At 37.0% G+C, this 26,107-nt stretch overlaps 1 pseudogene; it reads right to left on the bottom strand.

Annotated features, from left to right (window-relative positions):
• Window positions 1–26,107, bottom strand: part of LOC114624284 — a 39,725-nt pseudogene that overhangs the window by 7,321 nt on the left and 6,297 nt on the right.

Genomic DNA, 26,107 nt, shown 5'->3' with positions numbered 1-26,107 from the left:
ACTTTTATTTTGAGACAGCTATACTCAATGAATGAAATGTTTTGCAACAGATATCCAGTGTTTCTGGCATCTACAATATCCCTGAATTTCCTTTTGACAGGAGGAATTCTGGATTAATATTTTTGTGATTGATAGGGGGTCCCATCCCTCCATCAAGGGCTAAGCCTATTCACTGGATATAGTCTTTACAGGTTCTATCTGTCCTTTTTTGGGTATTTCACTTAATAAGAAGGGAGGACCCCATTGGGACCTGGAAAACTCTTGAGTCCCTGTCATCTGGGACTTTTGGGTGGCTATCCCCAATTCCTCCTCCCCTACTGTTACATACCTAGTCAAAAATCCTGACCCTAGTTATTTCTCTGCCATCTCCTCCTGTATCTACACTGGCCCCCTTTTTCCCTCTCCCTCCTCTATGCCTCCAAGATAATTCTCTCACTCTAATTCCTGGAGATTATTTTCTTCCCCATTCTTAGTAGGACTGTAGCACCCACACTTTGATGTGATCTTCTTTCCTCTTGGGTCTCACATGGTCTGTTTGTTGTGTCATTGGAATTCTGAGCTTCTTTTTGGCTAATATCCACTTATCAGTGAGTGCATACCATGTGTGTTCTTTTGTGATTGTGTTACCTCACTCAGGATGATATTTTCTAGTTCCATCCATTTTCCTAAGAATTTCATGAAGTAATTGTTTTTAGTGGCTGAGTAGTACTTCATTGGGTAAATGTACCACATTTTCTGTATCTATTTCTATGTAGAGGAACATCTGGGTTGTTTCCAGCTTCTGGCTATTATAAGTAAGGTTGTTAAGAACATAGTGGAGAATGTGTCCTTGTTATATGTTGGAGCATCTTTTGAGTATATGCCGATGAATGCTATAGCTGGGTCCACAGGTAGTACTATTTCCAATTTCCTGAGAAAACTCCAGATTTATTTCCAGAATGGTTGTACCAGTTTGCAATCCCACCAGCAATGGAAGAGTGTTCCTCTTTCTCCACATCCTTGCCAGCATCTACTATCACCTATGTTTTTGATCTTAGCCATTCTGGTTGGTGTGAAGAGTAATCTCAGGGTTGTTTTGATTTGCATTTCCCTGATGACTAAGGATGTTGAACATTTGTTTAAGTGCTTCTCATCCATTCGAGATTCCTCAGTTGAGAATTCTAAGTTTATCTCTGTATCCCATTTTTATTAGAAGTATTTGGTTCTCGGGAGTCTAACTTCTTGAGTTCTTTGTATATTTTGGATGTTAGTCCTCTATTGAATGTAGGGTTGGTAAAGTTCTTTTGCCAGTCTGTAGGGTGCTGTTTTGTCTAATGACAGTGTCCATTGCCTTATAAAAGCTTTTGAATTTGATGAGGTCCCATTTGTCAATTCTTGTTCTTAGAGAATAAGCCATTGATGTTATGCTTAGGAAATTTTCCCCTGTGCCAATGTGTTCGAGTTTCTTTCAAACTTTCTTTTCTATTACATTCACTTTATCTAGTTTTATGTGGATGTCCTTGATCCACTTGGACTTGAGCTTTGTACAAGGAGATAAGAATGGTCAGTTTGCATTCTACTACATGCCAAAGGCCACTTGAAACAGCACCATTTGTTGAAAATTCTGTCTCTTTTCCACTGGATCCTTTTGGGTCCTTTGTCAAAGATCAAATGACCAAAATTGTGCAGGTTCATTTCTGGTTCTTCAATTCTATTCCATTGATCTATCTGCCTGTCTCTTACCAATACTGTACAGCTTTTATCACTATTGCATTGTAGTATAGTTTGAGGTCTGAGATGGTGAATCCTACAAAAGTCCTTTTATTGTTGAGAATGTTTTTTGCTATCCAGGGTCTTTTTTGTTGTTGTTGTTATTCCACATAAATTTCAGAATTGCTTTTTCTATGTCTGTGAAGAAGTGAGTTGGAATTTTGATGGTTATTGCATTGAACCTGTAGATTGCTTTTGGTATGATGGCTATTTTTACTTTGTTTGTCCTGCCAACCAATGAACATGGGCGATTTTTCCATCTTCTGAATTTTTCAACTTCTTTGTTTAGAGACTTAAAGTTCTTGTCATACAGATCTTTCACTTGCATGGTTAGTGTCAAGCCGAGATATTTTATACTATTTGTCACTTTTATAAAGGGTGTCATTTACATTGTTTCTTTCTCAGCCCATTTATCATTTGAGGAGTGGAAAGCTACTGATTTGTTTGAGTTAATTTTTTTATCCAGCCTCTTTGCTGAAGTTGTTTATCAGTTGTAAAAGTTCTTTCACAGATTTCTTGTGTGTGTGTGTGTGTATATATATATATATATATACATATATATATATATATCCTTTCCATCTTTTGTTGCATAATTGAATTGCTCTGGCTAGATTTTCAAGCACCATATTGAATAGAAAGGGGGAGGGGGAGAGTGGGCAGACTTGTTTTATCCCTGATTTTAGTGGGATTGTTTCAAGTTTCTCTCCATTTTGTTTGATGTTGACTATTATTTGCTGTATATTGCTTTCATTATATTTCTGTATGGACCTTGAATTTTTAATCTTTCCAAGACTTTTTACATGAAAGGATTTTAAATTTTGTCAAATGCTTTTTTAGCATCTAATGAAATGATCATGTGTTTTTTATCTTTGAATATGATTATTTAGTGGATTATGTTGATGTATTTCCGTATATTGAACTATCTCTGCATCCCTGGGATGATGCCTAATTGAGCATTGTGAATGATCATTTTGATATGTTTTACAATTTGAAAGAATTTTACTGAGTATTTTTGCCTCAATATTCATGAGGGAAATTGGTCTGAAGTACTCTTTCTTTGTTGGGTCTTTGTGTGGTTTAGGGATTTGTGTAACTGTGGCTTCATATAATGTATTGGGTTGTGTTACTTCTGTTTCTATTTAATGAAATAGTTTGAAAAATATTGGTATTAGGTCTTCTTTGAAAGTCTGACATAATTCTGCACTAAAACCATCTGCTCCTTGGCATTTTTTTGGTTGGGAGCCATTTAATGACTGCTTCTGTTTTCTTAGGTATTGTGAGAGAGTTTAGATGATTTATCTGATCCTGGTTAGACTTTAGTACTGGATATCAGTCTAGAGAATCATCCATTTCATTTAGATTTTTAAGTTTTGTTTAGGATAGGCTTTTATAATAGGATCTAATTGCCTTTTAAATTTCCTCAGTTTCTGTTGTTATGTCTCCCTTTTTATTCCTGATTTTGTTAATTTGGATACGATCTATGTGCCTTCTGCTTAGTTTGGTTAAGAGTTTGTCTATCTTCTTCCTTTTCTCAGAGAATAAGGTCTTAGTTTTGTTGATTCTTTCTATAGTTCTTTGTTTCCACTTGGTTGATTTTAGCCCCGAGTTTGGGTATTTCTTGCCATCTACTCCTCTTGGGTTCATTTTCTTCTTGTTGTTCTAGAGCTTTCTAAAGTGCTGTTAATCTGGTAATATATGCTAGAAATTATGGGAACAACATCTTTCACAATAGTCGCAAATGATATAAAATATCTTTGGGTAACTGTACCCAAACAAGTAAAATATTTGTATGATAACAACTTCAAGTCTTTCAAGAAAGAAAATGAAGAGGACCTCAGGAAATGAAGAGATCTAACATGTTCATGGATTGGTAGGATTCAAATAGTAAAAATGGCCATCCTATGCAAAGAAGCCTAAAGATTCAATGTAATCCTCATCAAAATTTCTACACAATTCTTCAAAGACATGGAAAAAGCAAGTCTCAATTTCATATGGACAAACAAAAAACATAGGATAGCAAACATTAGTCCTTAGCAATAACAGAACTTTTCGGGGAATCACTGTCCCTGACCTCAAGCTTTACTACAGAGCGAAAGTAATAAAAGCTGTATGGTATTGGTACAGAGACATATACGGTGATAAATGGAATTGAATTGAAGACTCAGAAATAAAACCACACACATATGGGCACTTGATCTTTGACAAAGAAGCCAAAAGTATACAATGGAAAAAGAGTTTTCAATAATTGGTGCTAGTCTAACTGGTTGTTAGTATGTAGAAAAATGAAAATAGATCTATATTTGTCACCTTGCACAAAGCTCAAGTCCAAGTGGATCAAGGACCACAATATAAAACCAGATACACTGGATCTAATAAAAGAGAAACTGGGAAAGAGCCTCAAAGTCATTGGCATGGGGCATGAGGAGGGATTCACTAAACAGAACTCCAATGGTTCACACTCAAAGATCAAGCATTGATAACTGAGACCTTCTGTTGCTCTTAGAACTAGATCAGTACTCACTGATTCACTCTCTCTGGACCTCATTTTTCCAAACTAGTATTATGTAGATAGTCAGTCACATTCTATCAGCAGTTCAAAATGTAAAGTAGCCCTCCTGGACCACATCTCTATTTCTTTCCCTATACATAGATTCCCATGAACTGAGTCAAAGGCCTCAGTTCAAGTTCCTTCTTTTTAGAGGTTTACTGCATTGTCAAAAGTTAGGTCGTTTGATGACTGGACTCTTGTACTCATGGCTAATTTCCTTCTGTCTGACATAGAGTATGAGATCTCACTGCAGGTGATACAAACTCCTAGGTTATGCCTTGGCCATAAACTTTAATTTATTTGATCAAGCCTCTTTGACAAACTGGACATTCTTATAACATTATGTTTACATTTTTTGTTTTCTTTCTACTGTAGATATGGACAAATGCAGAACAAGTGGTAATACTATGAACACTATACATTCCCATTGTAAAATATCCTTTACAAGACAAATTACTCCCTATTTTCACATTTAATCTAATTCAGTGTCTCAGGATTCAAAAGACTGATGATAGGTTCTTGGTCAAATATAACACTGATTGCTCCCAACCCAGTTGTAGTCCTTATGGCCTTGTAAAATGCATGACTTTTACCTCCAGCGTGTAGGCTTCTTTCATCATTCTCATTACCCGAGAGCCATGGTTCCTTGAGCTATACTTAGAGTATCCAAGGTACTTTCACTACAGGGTTTATAATTCTTCCACATTCCTCCTACAATCAGTACAAATGTCTTGAGAGTGCATATGAGCTTTATCATGACAAAGACCTCATCCTCACTGCCACTTTTTATTTTACTAGTTAGTCTTCCTGTTGGAGTGATAGGAGAGTCTTACTAAAACATTTTTAAGGAAGAAAACAATCATTTTGACACCTACATCAAGTGTATAGTAATTTTAGGAAAGGAACTTGAGAAGGCAGGTAGTTGCACTGTATAAGCACTCAAGAAGCAGAGAGCAGTGAATACTATTCCCAGCCATCTGTCTCGTATTATATAATACAGGACAAAAACACAGGGAATAATGTTGTCTTCATTTAAGGTGTTCATTTCTCATCAATTTTACTCATCAGGATAACCTAATTCAGTCATTCCTAGAGACAAATAAATCTCTGTGGATATGTCTAGCAAATGACCTGCCATTCATTAAAGATCTGCTGCACTTTACACTGAGTATTAGTGACCACACCTGTACAAGTAGTTTTCAAAGACCATTAAGAGACAGTTGAGTATACTACAAGTTCTGGTGGTGGAGCACAGAAAACAAAGCTGAAATAAGCCTGAAATCTTTTTTTCTGCTTGCTATTTTCATTGCACTGAAAGTTGCTATGCATACTGGTACTAGACAATAGTCTACCTCATTTTATTGAACAATAGATGCTTGTTCCAGATGATAGATATACCTCTATATGCAATGATAACCACTTGGACACAGTTTTGAAGCAATACTTATCAATAAAATCCTTATAGCCAATAAGCTGAGACAGGATCAGAATGTGGAACATCTGGCAGAGAGAGAGAGAGAGAGAGAGAGAGAGAGAGAGAGAGCGAGCCTCTGGCATGGAGTTAGATGGGGAAGATTCATCCCAGACTTGGAGGAAGTCAGACATAGGATCCTGAGGAAAGGTAACTGATCATGTGGTAGACATAGAATAATATATGGGTTAATTGAGCTTCATATCAGTTGGAGAACAAGCCTATCTTATGGCTTGGGCATTTTCAAATAAATAATAAGTCATTATTCAGGAATTAGGGTAGTCTTAGAGAAGCCCTAATTGTCACATGTACACAAAATATGTCTACTGGCCCAATGATAGCACAATTTTGGATGTAACCAGACACTTTATACCTGGATTTTAGGCCAGCTTTATAGGGCAAAATTCACATCTAATACTTTATAACTTTAAAAATTTTTATGGCTGTGGATGTTATGGGCCCTAGTAGTATAGGTAATACAGTTATTTAGCTATGTAGAAATTATGGGTCAGGTAAATTGACTTCTAAATGCTTTTGTTCAAGTCCATAGAAAAGTGCTGTCATCTTTTTGGTCAGAGAAGCATCTTTTCGCTGCTTGAGGAAGTTACTAGAGAGTTCCTGGTCATTCTGCTGAGAAGAGGTGATTCTTAAATGAGTTGGTCCCAACTGAATATCTACAGCACTATTTCTAAGGGCCAGGGACCATAATTAAAGCAAGTTAAGACAGAATATAAGGTCTAAAGTAAGGTATGGGATCATATGTAATGCTGTATTCTAGACATGACATGACCATTGCACCCGTGAACTTTCAATAGCTGTGATTATCTGCACTAGACTTACACAAAATTCAGACAATAAAATTCTATCATCTCGAGGAAAGATAAGTGATTAGTGATTTCTGGAGGGGAGGGGGATGTTTTCTTCAGTGTTGTTGTCTTCTGTCAATGTCCATGCTCCTGTAAGTAGATCCTCATTATGCCCCTAAAAAACCTTATTTTATATTATTGGATGACCAAAAAATTTAAGAAAGAGAGAGAATAATGTAGTTGAGAGTTTTCATATGGGGTAAATGAAAAGACTCATTTTTATTTCATCATCATCCTTATACTTCTCTCATTCTCTGTAGGTGAATATGGAGGTAATGAATAGATAAAAGGGGTATTATCAAAAATACATATATTAAAATATCAGAATGAAGCACACTAATATATATCACTAGCATATCCCACTACAATGGTTATCTTGTTTAAGGAATTCTCTGCAGAAAAATATTACAAAAAGCTTCTAGCCTGTGCCTTGTGCCAGGGCAGATCCCCAGGTTTTCTGCTCCTCTACCTACTCTACTATCTTAAGGCATCACAGGAATTCTGTTGCATGGAGGCAAGGGACCCTCTCAAACAACCACAGGAGTTGGGAACCCGAAGAGCCTAGCAGACTCAGGACACATCATCCTGAAACCCTCTCCACCGAGAATTCAACTGACATTCTGACCTGTGCCTTCTACCAGAGCAGATCACCACTTTGTCAGATCCCCTTAAGACCAAAAAATTTGAAGGCCTCCGAGTTTTGCTGCATGCAAAGCAACCAACCCCACAGTCTGAAAGCCTCTTAGGAGTTCTGCTGCACACAGAACAACAGGTCTCACAATTTAAAGGCCTCTGTTCTGACTGGTTTTGGGTCAGCTTGACAAAAGCTGAATTTGTCACAGAGAAAGGAGCTTCCTTTGAGAAAAATGCCTCCATGAGATCCAGTTTTAAGGCATTTTCTCAATTAGTGATCATGAGGTTAGGGCCTCTTGTGGGTGGTACCATTCCTGGGCTGGTAGTCTTGGGTTCTATAAGCAAGCAGGCTGAGTAAGCCAGGAGAAGCCAGCAAGTAAGAAACATCCATCCATGGCCTCTGCATCAGCTCCTGTATCCTGGCCTGGTTGAGTTTCCGTCCTGATTTCCTTTGGTTATGAACAGCAACATGGACATGTAAGCTGAATAAACCCTTTACTCCCCAACTTGTATCTTAGTCATGATGTTTTGTGCAGGAATAGAAACTCTGGCTAATAGTCAGACAGCCTCCCAGGATAACAGCTACATGCAGGACAACAGCCTGAACATTCCTCTGATGACCCAACAGTCTGAAGGCCTGCCAGGAGATCTGCTGAACACAGGGCAACAGAACATCTGTCTGTCTACTATTCTGAAGACCCTAGAGTCTGAAGGTCTCCCAGGAAATATTCTGCAACCAGGGCATCAGACTTACCAGAAGACCTGCAACAACCCAGGAACACAGGAGGGAGGCTCCAGAGAGAGATACCCAGGCAAGATAACACCAGGTATAACAAGATGGTGAGAGGAAAGCATAAGAACATAAACAACTGAAGCCAATATACTTTGTCACCATCAGAATCCAGTTCTCCCACTACAGCAATCCCTGGATACACCAACACACCTGAAAATAAAGAAGCTGACCTAAAATCCTATCTCATGAAGATAATAGAGTCCTTTAAGCAGGATATAAATAGCTCAATGAATGAAAAAAAAAACAGGAAAATAGGTGGAAGCACTTAATAGGAAACAAATGAATCCCTTAATGAAATACAGTAAAACACAATCAAATAGGTGAAGGAACTGATTAAAGTAGTCCAAGACCTAAAAGTGGAAGTAGAAACAATAAAGAAAGCACATGAAGGCAACCCTTAAAATGGAAAACCTAGGAAAGAGGTCAGGAATTGGCAGAAAAGATACATCACCAACAGAATACAAGAGATGGAAGATAGAATCTCAGGTGTAGGAGATATGGCAGAAGATATTGACACAACAGACAAAGAAAATTAAAAACATAAAAAACTTCTAACTCAAAACATTCAGGAAATCCAGGGCACAATGAAAATATCAAATGTAAGAATACTAGGAACAGAAGAAAGTAAATATTCCCAATTCAAAGGACCCAAAAACATCTTCAACAAAATCATAGAAAACTGTCTCAACCTAAAGAAAGAGATGGCCAGGAATGTACAAGAAGCATGTAGAACACCAAATAAGTTGGACCAGAAAAGAAAATACTTTATCACATAATAACCAACACATTAAATACACAGAACAAAGGAAGAATATGAAAAGATATAAGGGAAAAAAGCTAAGTAACATATACAGGAAGACCTATCAGAATTACAGCAGATTCCCCAAAAGACACAAACAGACAGAAGAGCCTGGACAGATGTCATGCAGATCTTAAGAGAACACACATTCCACCCCAGGCTACTATACTCAGCAAACCACTCATTCAACAAAGATGAAAAAAATCAAATATTCCATAACAAAACAAAATTTAAACAATATCTGTCTACTAATCAAGCTTACATAGGATTCTTCAAAGAAGACTCCAATACAAGGAGGGTAAATACAAGGAGGGTAAATACAAGGAGGGTAAATACATGGAGGGTAAATACAAGGAGGTTAAATACAAGGAGGGTACACCAAAGATAAATCAAGATATCAATCATCTCACAACAAAGCCAAAAGGAAAATCCCATGCATATATGCCACCTCCAAGAACAAACAAAACAGGAACTAGCAAAAATCTTTCTTTAATATCTTTCAATATAAACAGACCCAATTCTCCAATAAAAAGACATAAGCTAACAGTCTGGATACCCAAATAGGACCCAACACTTTGCTGCATACAAGAAACATACATTGCCAGGCGGTCATGGTGCATGCCTTTAATCCCAGCACTTGGGAGGCAGAGGCAGGTGGATCTCTGAGTTCGAGGCCAGCCTGGTCTACAGAGTGAGTTTCAGGACAGCCAGGGCTATACAGAGAAACCCTGTCTTGAAAAAAGAAAGAAGGAAGGAAAGAAAGAAAGAAAGAAAGAAAGAAAGAAAGGAAGGAAGGAAGGAAGGAAGAAAGAAAGAGAGAAAGAAAGAAAGATACATCAATAACAAAGATAGACACTAACTCAGAGTAAAAGGCTGGAAAAATTTCTTCCAAGCAAATGGTCCCAAGAAACAAGCTGGAATTGTCATCCTAATAGCCAATAAAATAGAATTTCAACCAAAAGTTATCAAAATGGATGAAGATGGATACTTCATATTAATCAAAGGAAAAAATCTACCAAGAGATAATCTCAGTTGTGCAAATCTGTGTTTCAAATGCATGGGCATCCACATTCATAAAAGAAACTTACTAAATTCAAAGCACAGATTGAACCCTATACAATAATAGTGGGAGACATCAATACCCCATTCTAACTAATGGGCAGATTATGTAAACAGAAACTAAACAGAGACACAATGAAACTAAAAGAAGCTAAGAACCAAATGAATTCAACAGATCTATACTGAAAAATTTACCTTAAAAGAAAAAAATACATTAAAAAAATTTTAGAACATCATGGTACCTTCTACAAAACTGACTATATAATCAGTCACAAAACAAGCCTCAACAGATAAAAGAAGCTTGAATTAATACCATGCAGCCTATCAGATCACCAGAGACTAAGGTCAGACTTCAATAACAACAAAAACAACAGAAAATATACAGACCCATGAGAACTGAACAACTCTCTACTCAGTGATAACTTGGTCAGGGAAGAAATTAAAGGCTTCCTAGAATTCCATGAAAGAGATGAAAATGAATACCTTAACTCATGGGACACAATGAAAGCAGTGCTAAGAAGAAAAAATAGCAGCACTAAGGGCCTTGGTGAATAAATTGGAGAGATCCTACACTATCAACTTAACAGAACACCTGAGACCTCTAGATCAAAAGGAAGCAAGCACCAAAGAAGAGTAGACAGCAGGAAATATTCAAATTCAGAGCCTAAATCAACCAAACAGAAACAAACAGAAGGATGCAAAGAGTCAAGAAAACTGAAAGCTGTTTTTGAGAAAATCAAGAAGATAGAAAATTCCCTAGCCAAACTAACTAAAGGGCACAGAGACAGTGTCAAAATTAACAAACTCAGAAATGAAAAGTGAGACATAACAACAGAAACTGAGGAAATTCACAATATCAGATTCAACTACATATGCCTATCCTCAACAAAACTGGAAAATCTAGATGAATTGGATGATTTTCTAGACAGGTACCATATGCCATAGTTATGTCAATAGCAGGTAAACTATCTAAACAGACCCATATCTCCTAAGGAAATAGATGAAGTCAATAAAACTTCCCATCCAAAAAAAAAGTCCAGGGCCAGATGACTTTAGTAGAGAATTCTACCAGATCTTCAAAAGAGACCTGATACCAGTATTCCTCAAACTATTCCATAAAATAGAAACAGAAGGAATACTACCCAATTCATTCTATGAAGCCACAATTACTCTGAAATCTGAACCACAAAAGGACCCAATACAACAACAACAACTACAACAACAACAAGAAAAATTAACATCAGACCAATTTCTCTTTTGAATACTGAAGCAAAAATATTCAATAAAATTCTCACAAACCAAATAGAAGAACACTTCAAAACTCTCATTCTTCACAATCAAGTAGGCTTTATCCCAGGAATGCAAGGATGGTTCAATATTCAAAAATCCATTAGCTTAATCCATTATATAAACAAACACAAAGGAACAAAAACACATGATCTTCTCATTAGATGCTAAAAGAGCATTTGATAAAAAAAAATCCTTTATTTTAAAAGTATCAGAGAGATCAGGAATTCTAAGCCTAGGCCTTTACCTAAACCTAATAAAAGCAATATACCATTCTGTCTGATTCTTTCTGCTGGGGCAGAATGCTAGCTGATCTGCACTCCTGAAGACACCATATCCTGAGCCATCCCTGAAGATCCAATGTTCTAAGAACAGTTGGTCAACTGACCCCACAGCCTGAGCCATCCCAGATCTTTGCACACAAGGCAACTGAGCAACTGATAATGAGCTTTTCTGCTCCACTGAAGAAACCACAAGTTAAAGACATCCCAGGAGCTCCTCCGTACACAAGACAACTGGGCAACAGGCAACAGAGTTTGCAGACATCCCAGGGGCTCTGTGGCAAGCAGGGCAACTGACCCGACAGACTGAAAGCCTCCCAGCAGTTCTGCTCCACACAGGGAAACAGAAACCACAGTCTGTACAACCCCCTAGAGAAAGTCTTCACACAGGACAGCAGCTCCTGTGAAGGCCCAACAGTCTAAAAGCCTCCCAGGAGATCTACTACAGCCAGGGCAACAGATCATCAGTTTCTCTGCCCCCCAGTTAAGAGGCCCCACAGGTGGTCTGCTATAGCCAGTGCCTCAGGTCTACCAGGAGACCCAAAGCAACCCAGGGACAATAAAGGCAGACTCTAGACAGAGTCACTCAGAGCAGCAAACACCAGGGACAATCAGATTGTGAGAGGCAATTGCAAGATTGTAATCAACAGAAGCCAATATATATGGGCATCATCAGAATACAGTTCTCCCACCACAGAAAGCCCGATTATACCAACACACTTGAAAATCAGGAAGCTGACCTAAAATCATATCTCATGAAGATAATAGAGTCTTTTAAGGAGGATATAAATAACTCACTGAAAGAAATACAGGAAAACACAGGTAAACAGGTAGAAGCAGTTAAAGAAGAAACAAATAAATCCCTTAAAGAATTACAGGAAAACACAATCAAATAGTTGAAGGAATTGAATAAAGCAGTCCAAGACCTGAAAGTAGAAGTAGAAACAATAAAGAAAACAGATATGGAGGCAAACCTGCAAATGGAAATCCTAGGAAATAGGAAAATCTAAGTGAAATAGTGTTCTAGACAGATGTCATATACCAAAGTTAAATCAAGAGCAGGTAAACTATCTAAACAGGCCTATATCACATAAGGAAATAGAAGAAGTCATTAAAAACCTCCCAACCAAAAAGGCCCAGGGCCAGATGTATTTAGTATAGAATTATAAGACTTTCAAAGAAGACTTGATACCAATATTCTTCAGAAGAATCCACAAAATAGAAACAGAAGGAACACTACCTCATTCATTCTATGAAGCCACAATTACTCTGATACCAGAACTACACAAGGAGCACACCAAAAAAGAAAACTTCAGACCAATCTTGCTTATGAATATCGATGCAAAAATACTCAATAGAGTTCTTGAAAACTGAATCCAAGAGCACATCAAAACTATCATTCACCACGATCAAGTAGGCTTCATATCAGGGATGCACGGTTGGTTCAATATGTAAAAATCCATTAACATGATCTACTATAAATCATACTCAAAGAAAAGAAATCACATGATCATCTACTTAGATGCAGAAAAAGCATTTGACGAAATTCAACAACTCTTCATGTAAAAGTTTTGGGGAGATAAGGGTTCAAGGCCCATACCTAGAAATAAAAAAGGCAAGTTACAGCAAACCATCAGCCAATGTCAAATTTAATGGAGACATACTTGAAGAAATTTTACTAAAATTGATGACAAAGTAAGGATGTCCACTCTCCCCATATCTATTCAATATAGTACTCAATATGCTAACTAGAACAATAAGACAACAAAAAGAAATCAAAGAGAAACAAATTGGCAAAGAAAAAATAAAAGTATCCCTATTTCCAAATGATATGATAGTATACATAAGAAACCTCAAAAATTCTACCAGAGAACTTCAGTTGATAAATAATTTCAGAAAAGTGGCTGGATAAAAAAATTAACTCAAATAAATCAGTAGCCTTCCTTTATACAACTGATAAATAGACTGAGAAAGAAGTTAAGGAAACAACCTCCTTCACAATAACCAAAAATAATATAAAATACCTTGGCATAATTCTAACCAAAGAAGTGAAAGTCCTGTATGGCAAGAACTTCGAGTCTCTCAATAAAGAAATCAAAGAAGATCTTAGAAAATGGAGAGATCATCCGTGCTCATGGACTGGTAGAGTTATTATAGTAAAAAATGGACATCCTTCCAAAGGCAATCTACAGATTCAATGCAATCCCAATCAAAATTTCAATACAATTCTTTAAAGATATGGAAAGATCAATTCTCAGTTTCATATGGAACATCAAATAACCCAGAATAGTGAAAACAATCTTTAACAATAAAAAACAGCTGTAGGAATAATTATCCCTGACCTCAACCTTTAGTATAGAACAGTAGTGATAAAAGCTGCATGGTATTGGTACAGAGCCAGACACATTGATCAATGGAATAAAACTGAAGAATCAGAAATAAAACTACACATTTACGAACACTTGATGTTTGACAAAGAAACCAAAAGTATACAATGGAAAAAAGAAAGCCTCTTCAATAAATGGTGTTGATCTAACTGGCTGTCTGTATATAGAAAAATGAAAATAGACCCATATTTGTCACCTTGCAAAAAGCTCAGGATCGAGTGGGTCAAAGATCTCAACATAAAACAAAATACCCTGAATCTAATAGAAGAGAAAGTGGCAAAAAGCCTTGAACTAATTGTCATAGGGGAAATTTTCCAACTCCAATGGCTCATGCTCTAAGATTAAGAATTGATAAATGTGACCTCATGGAACTAGAAAGCTTCTATAAGGCAAAGAACATAGTCAATAAGACAAATTGGCAACTGACAGATTAGGAAAAAATCTTCACTAACCCCACATCCAATAGAGAGCTAATATCCAAAATATATAAAGAATTCAATAAACAGAGAAGGGGGAGATGCCAGAAGCCAGGACCCTCGCCCTTACCCTTACCCCCTACCTTTCCCCACCTGCACAATGTCCTCTGAAGCTTGGCAGCTGCAAGATCCTGCTTAGCAACTGCAGATAGACTCAAAGCAGAGTACCATGTCTTCTTAAGAATAGCAGGGAGACCATAACTCAAGCAGTGTACCATATCTTCTGAAGAACTGCAGGTAGATCATAATTCAAGGCAGTGTACCATATAGACCATGACATGTTTCAAGGCACAGGCCAAGAAGATTTTGTACTTTTCCACCACCTGGACCCTCTTACCCCCTCCCCTTGTAAAACACGCTATAAAAAAGCATTTCATGTTCAAAAAAAAAAAAGAAATTAAAAAAAGAAAAAAAAATTTGTTGATTGAAAAAAAAAAAAAGAATTCAAGAAGCTAACCACCAAAAAACCAATCAAACCAATCAAAAATGGGGTATAGAACTAAACCTAAATTTTACAGCAGAGGAATCTCCAATGGCTGAGAAGTACCTAAAGAAATATACAAAGTTGTTTGTGATCAGAAAAATTGCAAATCAAAACAGCACTGAGATTCCACCTTACATCAATCAGAATGGCTAAGAACAAATTCTCAGGTGACTACACATGTTGGGGAGGATGTGGAGAAGAGAAACACTCCTCCATTGCTGGTGGGATTGCCAACTGGTACAACTACTCTGGAAATCAATCTAGTCATTCTTCGGAAAATTGAAAATAGATCTACTGGAAGACCCAGCAATACCAGTCTTGAGAATATACCCAAAAGATGCCCCACCATGCCACAGGGGTACATGATCCACTATGTTCACAGCAGTCATGTTTGTGTTAGGCAGAAGCTGGAAACAACCCAGATATCCTTCGACAGAAGAATGGATACAGAATATGTGGTTCATTTACACAATGAAATATTACTTAGCTATTAAGACTTATGGGCCTTGTGGAGAGGAAACTGGGAAGGGGCATAGCATTTGAAATGTAAATAAATAACCGATAAAAAAGAAATAAAAAATGAAAATAAATAAAATGAAAGACAAGAGAAGAAAAAAATAGAACCAGGACATCATGTGATTTATAGCCAAATGGATGGAACTAGAAAGTCATATTCTGAGTGAGGTAATTCAGACCCTAAAGGACTTGCATGGTATGTAATCACTAATAAGTGAATAATAGCCATACAAATTACAGAATATGCTTTCCAGTCAGTGCTTGAGCAATGAGCAGATCTTGAGTTTCAGCTCTGCACCTAATCCCACAAAACCCAGAGGAAGTGGGACTCCCAGGAGCTCTAACCCCTGCAGAATCTTAGGTAAGGAGGCAGCAACACCAGCCCCAAACAAAGAGTAACTGGGACCTACGGGTACCCAGGAACTTACTCCTGGCCAGGTGCACTTGTTCCTTCCGGTCTGCGCCTGAACACTGAGCAGATCTTGAGTTTCAGCTCTGCACACAATCCCAACAACTGAAAGGGGGCTGGACTCCCAGGAGCTCTAACATGCTCAGGAACATAGGATCATAGGACCACTGGATCTCAGGATAGGATAGGTCACACCAGGATTTCAGAATCCCAGAGACAGCCTGACTCCCAAAAGATCTTAAACCCAGGATCTCAGGATCAGAGGATCACAGAGACAGCTGGACTCTGAAGAGTTTTGACACAACCAGGATAACTGGAAAGATGGGGTCTAGTCAGAGACAGTAAGTGCAGGTAGCACTAAAGATAAGGAGATGGCAAAAGGTAAGCACAAGAACATAAGCATCAGCAACCAAGGGTACATGGCAACTTCAGAATCTAGTTCTCCCACCATAGAAAGTCCTGACTACTCCATCACATCAGAAAAGTGGGATTCATATTTAAAATCATTTCTCATGATGATGGTAGAGGACTTTAAGAAGGACATAAATAATGACCTCAAAAACAATAGAGGAAAACACAGGTAAACACATAGAAGCTGTTAAAGAGGAAACACAAAAATACCTTAAAGAATTACAAGAAAACACAACCAAACAGGTGAAGGAATTGAACAAAACCATCCAGGACATAAAAATGGATGTAGAAACAATGAAGAAACCACAAAGGGACACTACCTGGGAGATAGAAAACCTATAAAGTAATCAGGAGTCAGAGATTCAAGCATCACCAACAGAACACAAGAAATAGATGAGAGGAACTCAGGTGCAGAAGATACCATAGAAAATATTGACACAACCATCAAAGAAAATGCAAAGTGCAAAAAGCTCCTAACCCAAAACATTCAGGAAATCCAGGACACAATGAGAAGACAAAACCTATGGATAATAGGTAAAGAAGAGAGTGAAGATTCCTAACTTAAAAGACCAGTAAATATCTTCAACAAAATTATAGAAGCAAAATTCCCTAACCAAAAGAAAGAGATGCCCATAAACATACAAGAAGCCTACAGAACTCCAAAAAGACTAGATCAGAAAAGAAATACCTCCCGTCACATAATAATCAAAACACTAAATGCACAAAACAAAGAAAGAATATTAAAAGTAGTATGGGGAAAAAGTCAAGAAACATATAAAGGCTGATATATCAGAATCACACAAGACTTCTCACCAGAAACTATAAAAGCCAAAAGATCCTGAACAGATGTCATTCAGACCCTAAGAGAACACAAATGCTAGCCCAGGCTACTAGACTCAGCAAAAGTCTCAATTACCAAAGATGGAGAAACCAAGATATTCCATGACAAAACCAAATTTACACAATATCTTTCCATAAATCCAGCACTACAAAGGAAAACTCTGATACAAGGAGGGAAATTACACCCTAAAAAGAGCAAGAAAGTAATCTTCTTCCAACAAATCCAAAATAAGATAGACACACAAACATAATTTCACAACTAAAAACAAAAATAATAGGAAGCAACAATCACTTTTCCTTAATATCTCTTAACATCAATGGATTCAATTCCCCAATAAAAAGACATAGACTAATTGTCTGGATACGTAAACAGAACCCAGCATTTTGCTGCATACTGGAAACATACCTCAGTGAAAAAGACACACACTAACTCAGAGAAAATGGCTCAAAAACAATTTTTCAAGCAAATGATCCTAAGAAACAAGCTAGAGTAGCTAATTCTATTGTGGAATAAAACTGACTTTCAACTTAAAGCTATCAAAAAGATAAGGAAGGAGACTTCATACTCGTCAAAGGAAAAGCCAATCAAAATGAACTCTCAATTTTGAACATCTATGCTCCAAATGCTAGGGCACTCACATTCATAAAGGAAACCTTACTAAAGCTCAAAACACACATTGCATCTCACACAATAATAGTGGTAAATTCAACACCCCACTCTCAGCAATGGACAGATCATGGAAACAGAAACTAAACAGAGACACAGTGAAACTAAGAGGAGGTATGAACCAAATGGACTTAACAGATATCTATAGAACATTTCATCCTAAAACAAAAATATACCTTCTTCTCAGCACCTCATGGTACATTCTCCAAAACTGACAATATATTTGGTCACAAAACAGTACTCAATACATACAAGAAAAATGAAATAATCCCATGTACCCTATTAGATCACCATGGATTAAGACTGGTCTTCAATAATGACAAAAACAATGGAAAGCCCACATACATACGGAAACTGAACAATGCTCTACTCAATAATAACTTGGTCAAGGAAGAAAAAAAGAAAGAAATGAAAGACTTTTTGGAATTTAATGAAAATGAAGACATATCACACCAAAACTTAGGGGAGACAATGAAAGCATTGCTAAGATGAAATCTCATAGCTCTAATCACCTACAAAAAAAAACTGGAGAGAGCATACACAAGCAGCTTGATGACACACTTGCAATCTCTAGAACAAAAAGAAGCAATACACAAAAGAGGAGTAGACTGCAGGAAATAATTAAACTCAGGGCTGAAATAAACCACGTAGAAACAAAAAGAACTATACAAACAATCAATACAACAAGGAGTGTTTTCTTTGATAAAATCAACAAGATAGATAAACTGTTAGCCAGACTAATCAGAGGTCAGAGAGACAGTATCCAAAGCAATAAAATCAGAACTGAAAAGGTAGACATAACAACAGAAACTGAGGAAATTCAAAAAAATGATTAGATCCTAAAACAAAAGTCTATACTCAACAAAACTGGAAAATCTGAATGAAATGGCCAGTTTCCTACATAGATACCAGACATCAAAGTTAAATCAAGCCCAGACAAACCATGTAAACAGTCCCATAACCCTGAAAGAAATAGAAGCAGTTATTAAAAGTCTCTCCACCAAAAAAAAAAAAAAAAGAAAAGAAAAGAAAAGAAAAAAGAAAAAAAATAAAGCCCAGAACTGGATGGTTTTTGTGCAGAGTTCATTCCGACCTTCAAAGAAGACCTAATATCAATTATCTTTAAACTATTCCACAAAATAGAATCAGAGGAAACATTAACCAATTCATTCTATGAAGCCACATTTATGCTCATACCTAAACCACACAAAGACACAACAACGAAAGAGACCTTCAGACCAATCTCCCTTATGAATATCGCTGCAAAAATTCTCAATAAAATTCTTCCCAAAACGAATACAAAAAGACATCAAAACAATCATCCATCATGATCAAGTAGGCTTTATCCCAGGAATTCAGGGATGGTTCAATATATGGAAATCCAACAATGTCATCCACTATATAAACAAACTCAAAGAAAAAAGTCACATGAGCATATCACTAGATGCTGAGAAAGCATTTGACAAAATTCAACACACCTTCATGGTAAAAGTCTTGGAAAGATCAGGAATCCAAGGCCCATACCTAAACATAGTAAAAGCAACATACAGCAAACCAATAGCCAACATCAAACTAAATGAAATGAAACTTGAAACAATCCCACTAAAATCAAGGAGTAGACTAGGCTGCTCACTCTCTACTTACATATTCAATATAGTACTTGAAGTATTAGCAAGAGCAATTAGGCAGCAAAAGGAGGTCAAAGGGATACAAATTGGAAAGGAAGAAGTCAAAAATATCACTATTTGCAAATGATATTGTAGTATACTTAAGTGACCCCAAAACTTCCACCTAAGAACTCCTAAACCCCATAAGCAAATTCAGAAAAGTGGCTGGATATAAAATTAACTCAAACAAATCAGTAGTTTTCCTCTACTCAAAGGATAAACAAGCTGAGAAAGAAATTAGGAAAACTACATCCTTCACAATAGTCACAAATAATATAAAACACCTTGATGTGAATCTAACCAAGCTTGTAAAAGATCTGTATGACAAGAACTTCAAGAGCCTGAAGAAAGAAATCAAAGCAAATCTCAGAAGATGGTAAGATCTCCAATGCTCATTGATTGGAAGGATTAATATAGTAAAAATGGCCATCTTCCCAAGAGCAATCTACAGATTATTGCAATCCCCACCAAAATTCCAACTCATTCTTCACAGAGATGGAAAGAGAAATTTTCAAATTCATTTGGAGTAACATAAAACACAGGATAGTAAAACTATCTGCCACAATAAAACAACTTCTGGGGGAATGAACATCCCTGACCTCAAACCATACTAAAGAGCAGTAATGATAAAAACTGTATAGTATTGGTACACAGACAGGCAAGAAAATCAGTGGAATAGAATTGAAGACCCAGAAATGAATCCACATAACTATTGTAACTTAATCTTTGACAAAGGAACTAAAACCATCCAGTGGGTAAAAGACAGCATTTAAAACAAATGGTGCTTGTTCAACTGGAGGACAACATGTAGAGGAATGCAAATTGATCCATCCTTATATCCTTGTACAAAGCTCAAGTCGAAGTGGATTGAGGAGTTTCACATAAAACCAGATACACTGAAACTATTAGAAGAGAAAGTAGGGAAAAGCCTCAAACACATAGGCACAGGGGAAATGTTCCTGAATAGAACACCAATGACTTATGCGCTAAGATCAAGAATTGACAGACAAATAGGACCTCATAAAACTACAAGCTTCTGTAAAGCAAAGGACACTGTAAATAGTACAAAGCAGCAAGCAACAGATTGGGGAAAGATCTTTACCAATCTTATATCTGATAGAGGGCTAATATCCAAACTATACAAAGAACTATAGAAATTAAACTCCAGACAACCAAATAACTCTATTAAAAATTGGGTACAGAGCTCAAAAAAGAATTCTCAACTGAGGAAACTCAAATGTTTGGAAGCACCTAAAGACATGCTTAACATCCTTAGTCATCAGAAAAATGCAAATCAAAACAATCCTGAGATTCCATCTCACACCAGTCAGAATGGTTAAGATCAAAAATGGAGGTTATAACAGATGCTGGTGAGGATGTGCAGAAAGAGGAACAGTCCTCCATTGATGGTGGGATTGCAAGGTGGTACAACCACTATGGAAAGTAGTCTTGAGGTTCCTCAAAAATTTGAACATAGTATTACCTGAGGACCCAGCTACACCATCTTGGGCATATACCCAAAAGATGCTCTAATATATAATAGGGACACATGTTCCACCATGTTCATAGCAGCCTTATTTATAATAGCCAGAAACTGGAAAGAACACAGTTGTCCTTCAACAGAGGAATGAATACAGCAAATATGGTTCATTCATACAATGGAGTACTACTCAGCTATTAAAAACAATGAATTTATGAATTTCTTAGGACAACAGATGGAACTAGAAAATATCATCCTGAGCGTGGTAACACAATCACAAAAGAACACACATGGTAGGCACTCACTGATAAGTGGATATTAGCCCAAAAGCTCACAATACCAAAAATACAACTAATAGACCACATGAAGGTCAAGAAGAAGGAAGACCAAAGTGTGGGTGCTTCAGTCCTTCTTAGAAAGAGTATCAAAATACTCACAGGAACAAGTGCATAGACAAAGTGTGGAACAGAGACTGGAGGAGGGACTTTCTAGCTCTATTGGACATATGTTCCTGACTCACCTTTGGTTGCCTATATCTCAGATGAGACAAGCTGCCTTGCCTCAAGATTTTAGACCATGTGAGACAGAGAATCAAAAAGAAAAATTATTTTGCTTGTATTTTTCTTAACGGTGGCCCATTATTCAGTCTCAGTTATGTACTGGTCTAGAAATCAATCCAATATTTGAAATAATAGTCTTCATTTGGAAGGCAGGATCTGGACATTTTCAAAGACATCTTTGGAAGTTACCTGTAGTTCTCTATGATGTTATCATAGCAAGAGATAAAGTTGGGACAGGATCTAGATTTTAAACAAGGGTTAGTACATGTTTTAAGGCTCTTATAATTGTCAAGCTAAAATTGGTTTAGTCTCTTCTACAGTATTTATTGTATTTTGTATTCACTACATACTTTCCAAATGTGTTAGTGTGTTGAAACCTGGCATGTCTATTATGGGGGTCTTACTGCCCTGAGTATTAGAAAACTTTGATTCTCTGAAAAAAATCTTGAATGTGCTGGAAGAAGTGAGTTAGGCTTTAAGCAGAATCAAGAGGGTAGTGGTTTGTTTATTGCTGGTATAACAGCTTTAACTACATTAATTATTAGCACCACTTTTTCTGTGATAGTTTTGACACCAGAAGTTAAGACAGCTACTTTTGTTAGTCATCTAGCAAAAAAAAGTTATTAATGTGTTGAGTATACAAGAGGATTTACATAGGTGTTTGGAACTAGGGATTGATGCTTTACATCATATTCAAGTTATTGGAAGGAGCTTCAGGGTTTGAGAGTTAGTAGCCATCTCCAGTGTCATGACAAATACCATTGGAATGGACTTACTTCTAAAATTTACAATGATAGGTATTATAATTAGAAAAAAAGTTTTAAAACACCTGCAGGGTATTTGGCATAATTCTAACACCTCTCTGGAAGTTTTAACTTTGCATAGTGAGACTAGTGAATTTAAAGAAAGCTGCTCTGTTGATCTTTGATGCTGTAGATAATGCTGATAAAACTATCCATGGCTTGAGGTCAGTATTTCCACTTTGGTCAAACCTCAGAAATGGCATAAAGAGCTTGATTGTGCTAGCTGCTTTTGTCCTGGGAATTCTTTCATTCCTGCTCGTTTTGTTAAAGCTTGTCTTTAACTATCTTAACAAGTTTGCAGTCAAATACATGATTTGAAACTAAAAATAGACCCCCAGACAGAGTTATTAATTTAACAGGCTGGCAAGCAAACGATGGGTAAGATTTTGCACAGAGCCTTATCAACCTAAGACAGAAGTGCATTGCTTTCAATAATGCATATTCCAAGACAAGTAAAGAAGGCATTCTTGTCAGAACAACCTAAGACAGGCTCAGTCTGGTTTATGCAATAAAAAAGGGAGAGGTGTGGAGAGCTTTTGTGGCTGCTTGGTAGGAATCTGACATAGGCCAAGGAAAAGGAAATGGACTGCATGCAGGATTCTGACATTAGGCCAAAACAAAGAAGTAACTTCAGGAGGAAATGTAAATCCCAGGCTAGAACAAAGAAGTAATTACAGACAGGAATCTAAAAGTTAAGCTAGAACAAAGAAGTAGCCTTCAGCCATGAAAATGACTTTGAGCTTGGACAGGGAAGTAGGCTCAGATATTTTGGTCATCCTGATAAGTCCTTAGAAATAATGGTCACAGGAGTGATCATGGGACTCTGCTTATTATCCTGTGTGTTCTTTTACTATCTGGATTTATTGTCTTGCTTGTTCCTTGACTATTTGCATCTATTGCATTGCTAGATCTGAAACCTAGAACTGATCTTAATACTTGCATGTAATTTAAAAGATATAAAAGCAAAAGAGCAGGAGGAGAGGAGGGGCAATGGGATAGGAGATTAATGAGGGGTGAGGAAAGGGAATAACATCTGAAATGTAAGTAAATAAAATATTGAAAAAATTACAGAGTATACAGTATACAATCCCAAGAAGTTAAGAAGTTTAACAAGCTGAAACGGCCCAACTGAGGATGCTTTAATCCATTTTGGGAGGGAGTAGAAAGCAATTACAGGAAGAAAACTGGGAACAAGAACAGATATTGGGTTGGGATAAACAGGAGTGAAGCTCTAAGGTTCAGAAGAAAGAATGAAAACTGGCAACATCGGAAGGTAGGAGGTGGGGGGAAGCTATAGAATGTAGTAGAGACTTGGAATGTTAAAGAAGCTCAGGACTCAAAGGGCCCAGGGACCTTAGGTGAAATGTCCTACAGTGGGAAGAGGGAAGTTGTAGAGTGTACCACTAGTAGAAAAACAGGGCATCAAGTGGAGGAATGGTGTTTCCATCCCACAGTCAAAATCTCTGACCCAGAATTGTTCCAGTCAAAAAAAATGCAGAGTCAAAAATTGAGCACAGACTGAGGGAAAGGAGATTCAGTGACATGCCCAACTTTGCATCCATCTCAAAGGGAGGCTCCCAGGCCTTAAAATATTACTGATGCTATAGTGTACATACAGACAGGAGACAGGTGACTAGATTGGTGCCCTCTGATAGGACCAAGAAGAAGCTGAAAGAGTTAGATTCAGATGCTTACATCCAACCAATGGACAGAAGCTGGGACCCCTATGTTTGAATTATGGGAAAACTGAACGAAGCTGATGAGGAGGGAAACACCATAGGAAGACCAACAGTCTTAACTAACCTGGACCCCTCAGATCTCTCAGACACTGAACCACCATCAGGGAAGTATACATGAGCTGATATTAGGCCCCTGAAACATATACAGCAAAGGACTGCCTGGTTTTGCTTCAGTGAGAGACAATGCACCTATCCCTTGAAAGACTTGAGGCCCCTGGGATTGGGGAGGTATTGTGGGTCGGTGTGTGGAGGTAGGTAAATCCTCTTGGAGACAGAGAAGTAGTATTGGGAAGAGAAAATGTTGGAGGATGAACCTGGAGGAGGACAATGACTGAATTGTAAAAAAAAATTAAAGAATAATGATTTTTAAAAGAGTACAAACTTCAAGGCAAAGAGGAGTGGCGATTGCTTGGGGGGATATTATTTGAACTGTAAATAAATAAAATAATTAATAATTTTTTCTCATAGAAAAGCATATTATAATTAACAAAGGAATGAAAATATCAGTGCATTTATTCTCATTAGAAAAAAACTCCCATACCTAGTGACAGCATAGTGCATCTTGGGCACTAACTCATACACATGTCATAACAACTCCCATTATGTTAACCTCCATGGTTAAGGAGTTTCCAGAATTCTTCATTCCATTTATGTGTGCAATTTTTCTAAGTTCCTTTAAGCCTTTCTGGGGTTTGTTGGTCACAATCAGCCACCGAATGGACTGTGAAAGCCACCTGTCAAGGAAGATATTGAATGTAGAAATTAATTTGTGTTCTCATTTTCCATACAAGATTTAACCACCAGGCTGGTGAGATCATCAGCAGTTAAAAGCACTGATTGCTCTTCCAAAGGTCCTGAGTTCAATTCTCAGCAAACACATGGTAGCTCACAACCATCTATAAAGGAATCTGATGCCCTTATCTGGCCTGTAGATGTAAATATAGCAGAGCACTCATACATTATATTAATAAAATTAGAAATCAATGAACAAACAGAAACAAAAACAAAATTAACCTTCAAAATTTTTGGTCTTTAATTGAATATCTACCACACATTCTGATATATAAATCTCTATTTTTTTGTATTGTATAATACCTTCAGTAAAAGTAGGGGCTGATTCAGTCACAAAGTGTACTATACTTCTGCAACCTGGATCCACAACAGTCTGTTTCCTTCTACTTGAACATTCATTTGTAGCATGGTTCATCGAATAAAACTTTGAGGACTGCTCCCAGAGATATATAACAACTTCCTCATTAGGATATAGGAAATATCATTTAATAATGTATTCTTTTCTCTAGATGATTTGGCTTGGATAAATTTTGTATGCTAATTATATCATCTAAGTTGCATTCATAATTGCATCTAATCAGCTGTTGATATCCGGATGCACAAGCAAGGTAAACCTCCTCCTGCTTCTCAGTTACACAATAGAAGCAGGTGTATAACAGTAGTGATATACCTGCTGAGGTGATGAAATTGTGTGGCAGATGAGTATGCAAGATGAGTTTTGCATTTGTCTATGTAAACTCATTTCTCAGTATTAAGAGAGATTTCATTTCTTAGAGTCATATCTGATCAAATGTGCCTATCCTGATGAACCTGTAGTAGCATTTGTTAAATCTTTTTTTTTTTTCTTAAAATGAAAGGAAGGGGATCCAGACATCAAGTGAGAGATGTGGGCACTTCTAAATATATGTTTTTTGTAGACAAATTCTTCCTACATTTAATAGTTGTGGAGAAAAAAATTGCTGCTTATGTCCTTCATTCATATCACATGGAAAGATGAAAGTAACCAAATTGTTCAAATCATTTTCCCTTCCATATTTATTTATTTATACAGATAATGCTACAAAGTAGGCTTTCTGTGTTCAGAGATTTTCCTGTTTGGAGGAAATTCTTTTATGTAAAATTGTATTACCAACTGGTTAGTTAAGGCTTCACAACCAAGTATATTAGTCAGGGTTCTTAAGAGTCACAGAACTTATGGTATGAATCTATCTATCTATCTATCTATCTATCTATCTATCTATCTATCTAATCTGTATTAGTATTTGTTAAATCTTTCTTTTTCTTAAAATGAAAGGAAGGGGATCCAGACATCAAGTGAGAAATGTGGGCACTTCTAAATATGTGTATGTATACACAGACACACACACACACACACACACACACACACACA

Source organism: Grammomys surdaster, unplaced genomic scaffold, assembly GCF_004785775.1.
Source record: "Grammomys surdaster isolate TR1022 unplaced genomic scaffold, NIH_TR_1.0 205, whole genome shotgun sequence".
NCBI classification, from domain to species: domain Eukaryota; kingdom Metazoa; phylum Chordata; class Mammalia; order Rodentia; family Muridae; genus Grammomys; species Grammomys surdaster.
This window is presented reverse-complemented; position numbering and strand designations above follow the sequence as displayed.